The 8,787-nt window shown below is 41.9% G+C and overlaps 1 long non-coding RNA gene across 1 annotated transcript; it reads right to left on the bottom strand.

Moving 5' to 3' along the window:
* Positions 1 to 3,348: 3,348 nt before the first annotated feature.
* LOC124684035 lies at positions 3,349 to 6,893 on the bottom strand. The gene is made up of 3 exons (XR_006996882.1): positions 6,775 to 6,893; positions 4,657 to 4,802; positions 3,349 to 4,473 (listed from the first exon to the last, which is right to left on the bottom strand). It is a non-coding gene; the product is annotated as an uncharacterized LOC124684035 (long non-coding RNA).
* Positions 6,894 to 8,787: the final 1,894 nt, after the last annotated feature.

Raw genomic sequence — 8,787 nt, forward strand, 5'->3', positions numbered from 1 at the left:
CGGGCTTAGCCCTTATCAGAAGCATATGAAGCAAATATATCCAAGGTTTGAACTTTTTTTTTCTAAAGAAACCAAATACTCCTGATACGCATTCAGAACAGCCAAAGGACAATACATATTTTTAGTAACATAATTTAGAAACAAAGTTAATGATGTACCTACGGTGAATGCTAGAATGATTTACACATCATATTCAGCTCCAAACATATGGCACCAAGAATACAAACAGATAGGGCTGGTACAAAAATACGTTGCACCAAAAGGTGGAATTCACAGGTCAAGGAAACATGAGATACCTTGCAGGTCAGCCATCTTTTGTTTTTCTGAAAAAATAGGACACCATCTGGGCAACCGCTGTACCTGTCAAACGCATACTAAATTATTTATCAAAAATTCGAGATGTACAACTATCTAGACATTACAGCAGTACACATAAATAAATATCATAAGGTTTCTCAGATAGTAACGACAATGGACGGTTTGTAATGCCTAACAAAGTTACTTCAGTCTAGAGTGATGGGTGCAAGATTGAGGTGAACGCTATTGAAATACTCACTTTCAGAATAAAGTCTACCAGCGTTTCTAGTTGTAAACTTCATAATTCTTGGCTTGTGGCCGTGCTTGCAAATCAGCCATGTCATGTCTTATAATACACACGGCTGTTGTCAAAGTTGAACATGTATTGCAGCAAGCATGACATTGGGTCATCCTACAAAAGAAATAGCGCTTTAGATTACATGATGCCAGCCAAGAATTCCACCAAAATACCTAGAAACAATGAAAAAATCGCTTTAACTCACTCATCTTAGCCCGACTGGTGTGCTTCATCGGTGGCTCCCCTGCCAGCAGAGGCTATTGTTCGCTCCCTGCCAAGTCCTCCTCCATGTTGCCAGCCGACTCGGCAAGGAAAGATGGACGCCGGGGCCGCCAAGCATACTATTCTGTAGGAAAACAAATGTTCTTGATGTTCTCTTTATAACCCGAATGCTGATGCCACAGAAGCAAATACGCCGACTGTTTGAGGTGGAGAAATGTTTAGAAGCCAAAAGATTAACAATATCTGGGAACAGTCGAAAGCACTGTGCCATCTGCTCATATAAAGATATATCTGATGCAAGCCTATACCTCTATTCCCTCTTACCTGACAAAAAGAAGATATAAAAAAAGGACACGGTACAACACAGCTGGGATTATTTTGTAAAGCAAAGCAACCACGGATAGTGTACGTAAAATAATCTGGAATGAAAAAGAAGGCTGAAGACACTGACAATGCATATAAGAAGAAACCATGGTTGGCTGCATACGAAAAGTACAACAGGCGTATATATGAGAACAAATAGCAGGAACAATAAGCAACTCTAGGACTACCTAAAATCACAAAAGCACAAAAAAGTTATCGAAACTTTTGCCGCCTAGGTAAACTGATCCCAACTGTTTGTTCTGGTCAACCATCTTGCAAAATAGTTGTACAATGAGTAAGCAGCATGGCTAACGTAATTTTGTACAGGCAGAAGGAAGTAAAGAGAAGACTAAAGGAAAAGAAGAAATTACCGCCGGCAGCCCCGTCAGGAACCTCCTCGACGGAGCGCTTGCCTAAACTTATGTCCCGCCTCCGAGACTTGGCATCAAAGAGTAAAGGAGAGACATGAGCTCGCCCGCGCCGATGACCTGATCCCCGGCCTACACCTTGGACAGGTTGCATGACAGGCAAAAAACCAGCATGAGGCAAAGCAGCAGCCCCAGAAGGTCCACGATCAGAGCCAACAGAAGTAAGAGCAGCAGCTGCCCCAACAGCTGGGGCGGCAACACGGCGAATCGGCGAAGGGCAGCACAGGAGTGTCGTCCACTCCCGCGGGAAGCAACTCACCCAGGCCACGCCGGCGAAGCGGTGTCGAATACCGAGGCAAAGGAACTGGCGGGGAAGCCGGTGGGATGGAAGGCGAAGGCACCGGCAAAGACGGCAGGTGAGCAAGCCGGCCGCCGTCGCCCACGGCCAGGAGCAGCATGCCCACTCATCTGAAACCTGCAACAAAACAGATGGATTGAGGCTGGACGAAGAAACGGAGGAGAAAAAAGCAGAGCAAACGATGAGATTGGAAATCTAATCAGGGATGAAGAAGAACGCAAGGAAGAACGGACTCTCCGATGTGGAGCCGCAAACGCAGGAGCCGATAAATTAGGCCCACAAAGTAGGAGGAACGGAGGAAATAGCCACCTAAAAAGATACGTGGCAGTTGGATAGTAGAGGAAGTTATTAGAAGGGGCATGCAGAACCGGTCAACACCGGTGAAACCGGCAAAGAGCGTGAATGAAAAAAAAGGCAACCGCTGCAAAAAAAAAATAGGATCCACCTACTGCTCCAGCTGTCTGCCGGTAAATAGGGAATTTTAGAAAGAAAAAAAAGGAGAGAAAAGGAAACAGACTCCCGTATGTGCAGGAAATAACGTTGCATGAACAGGGCATGAACCTGACGTGTCTAAACCTGAATGGTGGAAACGGAGGAGGTAACAGTACCCAAAACTTTCTCGTCAAAGCAGATGGAGTTAGCTTTTAGATAGGTAATAATTTGTCGCAAGCAATGCAATCCAATGCAGAAGCATCTCTACTCTGAGCAAATCAGGGCCTAAACATTTTCTCTCTTGGAATGATGGTGTGGGTGGGGCTGGTACGGCAACATGGAAGGACGGCCAAGACGGGGAAGTCATATGCTCGTCGGTGGAATAGGCAATTATGATGATGCTGATGATAATGGCCGGGTAGAACTGTACTAATTGGGTACACAACACAACAAGCTGTTCTTCCCCGCTTCTGGTCTCTAATTAGCTCCAGGATGATCGATCGTATTTTTGCCGAGGGTAGCGACAACACCAAACACTACGTCACGGTAGGGATTTGAGGGCACTTTTATGTGCTCTCAAATGTCTAAAATGTGCCCTTAAAACTTTTAAAGGCACATAAAAATGTGCCGAATTTACTTACTACTCGGAAAGTATTAAGGGCATTTCAAAAATATGCCCTCATAGGTTACCTTTTAGGGCATATTTTAGAATGCCCCGGAAAGTTTTGAGGGCACATCTAAAATGTGCCCCGAAAACTTTTGAGGGCACAATCAAAATGTGCCTCAAATTTTTTAAGGACACTTCCAAAATGTGCCCCGAAAAGTTTTGAGAGCACATCCAAAATGTGCCCCGAAAAGTTTTGAGGGCACATCCAAAATGTGCCCCAAAAAGTTTCGAGGCCACATTTGTAAAGTTATTAGGGCCCTTCCCAAAAATCTTACAAGCACTGTTTCAGAAACTAAATCAAATACATTAACTGCAATTCACTTTACATATTTCAGAAGAAGAATCAAATACAAACATTCTTCAGTTTACTTGAACTGAATCATATTTACATAATCATCAATAATAGTTACTCCATCCGTCTTGGGAAACTTGCCAGCGGCTTAGTACAAATACATTTTTGCAAAAAAAACAAAACGTTCAAACCAATTTAAATTGACTCTCCTATCTTAACTTTCTCCAGTAAGAGCTGCACCACTAAAAATGTTGAGTTGGACTATCTTCACTAAACTGTACCTTCCTAACGGCAATACCTGGAGCACATCATAAACGTTAACTTGCTTGTGAGCTAATATGTATAGCATTGCCGGTGTAGTACAAGCATACAATAGACAGAAAAACATTGTAATATATAGCCTTCTATATTAACTGTAAGTCTCATGTGTTATTTTGTTGCCCCGTTCACAGTTTTAGTTGCTTTAATGATACAGCTCCAGTCCTTGGAGTATTATGATGACAGTAATGAAAGCTTGGAACTAAAGCAAAATTCAGGTATAGTCATGACAGTATCTATATTGAGTCCATGTAAATTCTGGTATAGTCATTACAGTTGCTATATTGACATTATATTCACAAGTTAACTGTCAAGAACATGTCAAGGCTTGTTGATTTACTTCAATGATCTCATTTATCAAGCATCATACATGAAATGTTTGTTCAGTACAGGGCAAAATCAATTGGGTAAGCTTATTTCAGGAACACTATGCAAACAACGAAGCACATGTCAAGTGTTTGGTTGGACAGAAGAAGAATCAGTGGGTGACACCGTGTAGGTAGTAATCAACCATGGCTAGAAACAGGCCCACAAATTTACATGGTGAAACATAAGCTTGCATCCTGGCATAGCTAAAAATGAAAGGTTCGGGCAAACGCAATGGGTGTCAATATTTGGAAATGGTCAGTCAACCACCTATACACAAACTTTTTGGAAAAGAACAAAACTAAGATAGTGTATGCACAAGTGATTTAAAGACATAATATGCCTGAACTCCACACATGCACTGAACACGGTGGCTAAACACATAGTAACAGGGAGGGGAGGGAGACAGATTGATCTTACAGCATTTACACTTCCAGGAAAAGATTAAGATAGATTCAGAAGCAGTCTTCTCAGGTCTTCCAGCTCTACAACCTGACATACAGAAATATTAGCTCATGTGACAGTACAATACAGGGACATGCATAGGTATCTGATGTCACACTAGAAACTATTAGCTCTACAACAAATTGCAGACAACTTTAGAACAAAGTGATCCACTAACTAGCTATTTGACTATGTAGAGCATCTAATGGACAAAACCAAACACAACCTTACCTACTGAAAGGTCATGGCTCCTTGGGTCATCTCTGCATATCCAGGGGCAGACTGGGAAAAGATGAGAAGCTGCCCACCGACAGTATAACAAGGTTTCCATTTTGAAACTAGCTTACTGGCACCATCATGAGTCTTATCAACCAGTCCTGCCATCATAGTACTCAGAGTGGTTCAGTTTTGATGTAAATAGTCAGATTTCGCAAAGGACGATTAAAATGATGAAATGATGATAGTGAACAATCACAATGATACTCTACCAAGTATGCAGATGCTGCTGAAACCTAGTGTTGTACAGGTCACCACCTATAAACTACTCCCTCCGGTCTCTTTTAATTGACTCGGATTTGGTACAACTTTATACTAAATTTGAGTCAATTAAAAAAGACTGGAGGTAGTATAAACTATGACATCTACTGACAAAATAGTCTGAAAACAGTACTACGATACACAAGCATATTTGAATTTGAACATTATTATTTAGGTATTCAAATAAACCTAGCGTATGCACTCAGAGTTTACATTGGAGAAGGGAGTGCTTTTCATAATATGATATCGCATTTTGATATTTCCTATTGAAACAATAAAATGTTAGTTGGGATATGATAGTTTTATATCAGAGTTAAGAAGAAAGTAGAATTATCTTCCTAGTTATACTAATCCGTGCATAACAAGGAACTAGATAAGTTGCTATAGTTTAACAAAAAAACATTCTACAGGTGAGAATATGACGATATGTTAGGCACAGACAAACAGAATATAATGCATATACAGTATTAAATAAATTCTGATGTGGTTGATAGCTTCATTTTGGCTCTACAAACAAGCAATTCCAGAGCCAAATGCACTCGTACATACAAATGATTATTTATTTTGTAGACTATAAGAAATTTAACAGATTAACTGCTGATGTGTCAAGTAAAACACTTCATTTCATATTCACTTGCATTTTTCTGTTCGCTTGAATTTTTTAATTCTAACAATCTCAAATGCAGAGGGAAATTGTGACCATTTTAAACATGCCGAGGCAAGAATTTTGTTCAAAATTTCAAGAACCTCCTAAAAGGGCATATGTACATCATGGGAGACATTTTGAAGACTTAACAACTTCCTGTTTGGTATTTCTCGATGTCCCACAGCACTGTGATAAATACATTTTTGTCCACCAGAAATGCCTAACATGACACTTTTGTAGCAAACTCAAGCAAGCCTCCCATTTAGGAAGCCATTCTTGGAGCTGACCGTCTAGAACTAAAGTGGGGCATTTGGTGGGTACATCATACTAGGATTAAAAAAACCTTTAGAGCAGAAAAACTTTCTTACTCTTTCATTTATAAGCTACAACACCCAACTCATTATACATAAGTGCATCAGGCCAATCTGGATATCATACGTGAGTCATCAGACGATTTTTCATTGAATGAACAGAAGTCGTATAGAAACAGAAGTTGTGAATCCAAAGTAGTGGTCCACATGCAGTCTACTGACGATATGAACACAAGTTTCAAATCTTTGGATATGGTCAGGTAGTCAAAATTATTCACTATTGTGATGTAGTCGAGTTCCTCCAAACATTTTGACTATTCATACTGAACACCAATATTAAGGTGATATTCACTATTGTGCATGGTTTTGTAACAATCAATTCAGAAATGCAAATTCAAACATCTAAAGGCAGAGAAAAAAAGAAACTAACAGATCTAAAGTTCCTCCAGTGTGTCTGTGATTGAGAGCCTCGTTGAGTCTTGTTCATGTGTATCAGGAATGCATGTGTATTACGAAGCTACAACTAATTTATTTCATCAATGTCCAATTACATGGTCACAATGTCAAATATGAAGCTACTCTATTTTTTTATCATCTGAAGTACTTTGTCTAGGGTAAAAAGGGCTTGTACCTACCAGATGCATGTTGCACAAGAGTACAGTTTAACAAACCTATTCATGGTATAGGCTTTAGATAACTGAAACTGCAACATCATAACCTATTCATGAACTCAATCACAAATAGTATATGAAACCAAATCTTAGTTTAATATTTTACACGAAGCACATAGTATCACAAAATCAGCATCTCATACGCAAGACAACAATTATAGACAATATAGGTAGAAAATCTCACCGCGGTCGTGGGGGTCTGCACCATCCCGTGACGCTGAAGTTGCTGTCCATCTCGGCAGGAGGAAGCCGAGGACGAGGCTGTCGCGCAGGAGGAGTGGAGAGGCATCAGGAGGCGCGAGAGCCGCGCCCGCAAACGTGGCCATTAGGGTTTCCGCTGGGGTCGCACGCGGGGACGGGTTGCCGCCGCGAGCTCGTGGCCGAGCATCCTGCGCTCTCATGAGGCGGAGCCTAAGCGCGGAGGCGGCGCAGTGCTCCTGGAACAGCGCGGAGGGAACCGTGCAGCGAGCCCGAGCCCCACGGCTAGGGTTTCACCGGCGCGCGTGCGTGGGTGCTGTAGAGTGGCGCAGAGGCAGGGATCTGGCGGAGCAGACCGTCGAGATGCAGCACCATCGAGAGCCGTCGGCGGCAGAAACGGCCAGCGGCAGCCGGAGCAGCAGGCGGCGGCGACATCGCGGGCGTGAGAGGTGGAACTGAGTGTTGTGCGCCGTGAGGGGAGAATGAGAGAGAAAGGGGTCGGGCTGGAAACGCGCCAGCGAGAACCATTTCGCTGAAGGGTTGAACTATGCGGGAGTAGGCTTGGCCCGTTAGCAAGTAGTCCCACCTTGAAAAGTTATGGAGAGATAGACCGATTTAAATACCAGCTTTGTTCCGGATTGGACATGCCCCTCATCTTGGGCCGCCGCACAGCTCTCTACAGCCCACATAATTTTGAGAATAAAACTGAAAGCCTACGTTACGTGTCTTCCAGACTCATTGTTAGGTAATCGGATGTTAAAAAAAAAGTAATCGGATGTTAAAAAAAAAGTAATTTGATATAATATGTCCTCATATGTCAATAGCTTTTTTTTTGAGAGGCTCATATGTCAATAGCTATTATGGCACTTTGCACATATTTACAGATGTATAGCCTTTAGGGCACTTCGGATATGTGCCATCATATGTCTATGGCTATTAGGGCACTTGGATATGTGCCCTCATAGGTATACCCTATTAGGGCACTTGGATATGTGCCCTCATAGGTTACCCTATCAGGGCACTTTAGATATGTGTCCTCATATGTATATAACTATTAGGGCACTTGGATATGTGCCCTCATAGGTATACCCTATTAGAGCATTTCTTTACTATTAAATTGCAATAGGTGACTGCCTCTAGCAGCACACTTGGGCCAGTTTTATATGGGCCAAAACAAAAAATAACGACCCAACTCGCACCTAGATCGTTTGGACCATATTTTCGTACTGTGACTCGTACGTGCTGTTCGTGTTGGAGTCAGATCCGGAGAGGCGGAAACCAAATGGATACATACGAATTTCGTATTCCTGGCTGGCTGACTCAATCACTCGATCAGAGTTGGCGTCGATTCTCGTTCCGATCCTAGAACCTAAACTAGCGACGTAACCAAAAGTAGTTCGGCCTATATAAGTATACTGAAGACCGTGTATTATACGCAACGTCCCAAGCACAGTACATAGCATGAGACCATAAGTTTTGGTAGTAGTGCTCCCCAATCGACAATCGACAACATAAGTTCAACACTCTTTCGTTTAGTACTTAGGCGGACGTGAAAAAAAAGTTCCTCGCTGAAGCTGGACCAATCTGATCGAAGTACTGGTTAGGGGCCAAGAGATCAAAACTTGCAAGCTACCTATCGACCACAGATCAAAAAAATTCAAAACAGTTCCAAATAGATTAGTCAACAGCGCAGGCCGATCCATCAAAACAAAACAAAAAAAATCTACTATAGGCATATTCGCATTTGAGCTGCATCTACGAGTTTGGTAAAAAAGGAGGAACAGGCCACACGACTGACCATCACCTACCTTCATAACCGATCCAAGGGTAAGTTGATGCACTTTCTCAAAACAAAGTCTCGATCTAAATTAGTTGTCACCTGTTAATGAACCTAAATAGATTTTAGGCAATATTCTACAAAGAAATCTACTCCCTTCGATCTAAATTAGTTGTCACGTGTTTAATAAACCTATACGGTAATAAATTTAGATTAGAGGTA

The sequence above is a fragment of the Lolium rigidum genome, chromosome 1, assembly GCF_022539505.1.
Source record: "Lolium rigidum isolate FL_2022 chromosome 1, APGP_CSIRO_Lrig_0.1, whole genome shotgun sequence".
NCBI classification, from domain to species: Eukaryota; Viridiplantae; Streptophyta; class Magnoliopsida; order Poales; family Poaceae; genus Lolium; species Lolium rigidum.